The sequence below is a fragment of the Acinonyx jubatus genome, chromosome C2 (assembly GCF_027475565.1).
Source record: "Acinonyx jubatus isolate Ajub_Pintada_27869175 chromosome C2, VMU_Ajub_asm_v1.0, whole genome shotgun sequence".
Classification (NCBI taxonomy): domain Eukaryota; kingdom Metazoa; phylum Chordata; class Mammalia; order Carnivora; family Felidae; genus Acinonyx; species Acinonyx jubatus.
The window spans coordinates 110,975,121-110,977,580 of record NC_069384.1 but is presented as its reverse complement, the minus strand read 5'-3'; the positions used below and the strand labels follow the sequence as shown (position 1 = coordinate 110,977,580).

The following is a 2,460-nucleotide window of genomic DNA, read 5'->3' as shown; positions in this document are numbered from 1 at the left end:
TAGTGTAAAAGTTTAAAAAGGTGGTTAATTTATAAGAACATATGGAAAATTTTAGCAGAGAAATGGAAACTGTAAGCAAGTAGCAAATAAAAATACCAGAAATAAAGCTATAGTAACAAGGAAAAAGATAAGTCAAAACAAAGTATTCAAACTAAAATAGAAAAAGAGAGAAAAGCCAGTGCATCTGAGAACCATGGGGCAATGTCAAATGGTCTCAAATATGAGCTTTTGGAATCACAGAATGAAAAAGAAAATAATGAGGAGAAGAAATATTTGATAATTGCTAGAATGTCTCCCAAATAATGAAAAACTTTATATCATAGATCTGAAAATCTCATAGAACACTCACTAGAATAAAATACTAGGAAGGAAGAAAAGAAGGAAGGAGGAAAAGAGGGAGAGAACCCCTAGACACATCATACTTAAACTATTAAAAACCAAAGATAAAGATGAAATCTAGATGGCAGAGAGGGGGAAAAGACACATTATATACAGAGGAACAAAGGCCAGAATTTAAGCAGATTTTTATCATAAACTTTCTAAGCCTGAAGATGATGGAGTGTCATCTTTGAAAGTGCTGAAAGAGGGGGGGGAAATGACCACCCCAGAAATCAGCACCCAGTTACTTTACCACTGGAAAACAAAAAATGTAGACTTTATGGACAGGAAAGAAACAAGAGAATTCATTATCAGTAAACTTTCACTACAAGAAGTTATAAAGGTGGTTCTTTTGGTAGAAAAAATATACCAGACAGAAACTTGGATCTATGCCCACAACTAAAAATGTTGGACATGGTACAAATAAAGGTGAAAATAAAATTTATTTTTCTTATTTTGGTTACTATAAAAGATAACTGACAAAAGATTTAGTAGCAATGTGTTTTGCATATACAATGTATAAATGTTTATTGAAACCATTTTAATATTTGGTTATTGAGAAAGCCCATCAAAGTTTATCGCCATAAAACCTCAAGATCATTATTTACAATATCACTTATTCAACACCCACCAGACATCCAACAAAAATCATTCAAAGGTTTTAATATTTTTAAAAAATTTTCTAAAATTATGTCTATATTTTCTCTAAAATTTTTTTGTCTAAAAGGAAACTTATTGTGTGAATACTTGTGGATGATTTTTATTGTGGTTCAACTTCTAAGAATGACTTAATTGCTTTTCCCACTCTATCTTTTATGCTTTATAGAAAAAATGGCTAAATTGCCCAATTTGATTCATAACAACAGTCTCCATTTGTTTATCCCAGGCATGTTTCTAATAGTGTTCTCTAAATTTATGGTATTATTTGTCTACCCTCTTCCCCTCTTACCTAAATTCCAGTTCTGCTTTGGGTAAAATTAGATCTTTTTTTTTTTTTTTTTTTTGAGAGAGAGAGAAAGAGAAGAAAAGAGGTGAGAGGGAAAGTCTTTTATTATATCAGGGGAAAATCCTTTTTATTCTATAATTTTTCTTGTTTTGGGCAGAAACAGATATGTTAAAAAACAGGGGTTTTTTTTGTTTTGTTTTTTGGGTTTTTTTTTTGCTGCAAAAAGCTTCATTGTTTTCATTTGGTCCACGGCTTGGGAGAGGGCTACAGGTGGTTAAAAAGCTGCCTAGTGGCTGCAAGGAGAGACTCGGGCACAAGCCCTGGCACCCGGGGGATGTCAGAGGGACCCTCTCAATGGTTGCTGGGCTCCAGAGACTTCTAGTCGTGCTCGAGGGTGAGCCTTTCAAAGAGATACTCACCCAGGCCAGCCTGGGGGCCGGAGAGCCTGCGGAGATTAGTCAGATGGTCGCCCATTTGATGAGTTTCACCTCATCTAGGAAGTGATTCTCCAGGAAGTCACAGAGATTGGGGTCTGCACAGGCAGAACTCAGGGCAGCAAGATCCAAAAGACCTGCTTCAGGTTCTTCTCCACAAGCCGGGCGGCTTCCACAGCGTCCAGAGTTTTACCCCACGCATCTTGGGACGGCGCGCGCACGTCCCGGAAGAGGGCGCAGCTGCCACGCTGGTTTTGCGTCCTCAAAAGACGCTCAGCGCCTTCCCGCTTCTCCTCAGCCACCCCGTGGGAGAAGTGGCCCACGCCCTCCAGAGCCGCGGTGGAACTAGAAGCCCAGAGAGAGGTAGGTGTAGAAGGCTCTTAGGTGCTTGCCGACTAGGCGGTTGACGGCGGCCTCCACTTCTGTGGAACAAACTCTGACGAATCTGTGAGCTCATGGTTGGTCGGTAATGAACCAAGTTCAAAATCGGGTGTTGGCTGGCCCCAGGGGCAGAGGGTGGGCAAAAAGATGGCTCCCGACGTTGTGACTGGAAAAAAGGTTGGGGGGTGGTCAGAGGCTGGTAGAAGGGCCGTCCCTGGGTCTGTTCCGTCCAAACGCTGTTGAAGCGAGAGAGGGATCCGGAGGACTGCCGGACGCACTGCCAAAACAGTTCGTATTTTTATATGCATGTTCGTATGTCTT

The 2,460-nt window shown here is 40.5% G+C and overlaps 1 pseudogene; it reads right to left on the bottom strand.

Moving 5' to 3' along the window:
- Positions 1 to 1,546: 1,546 nt before the first annotated feature.
- On the bottom strand, positions 1,547 to 2,215 carry LOC106975162 (ferritin light chain-like; annotated as a pseudogene).
- Between the last annotated feature and the right edge of the window lie 245 nt (positions 2,216 to 2,460).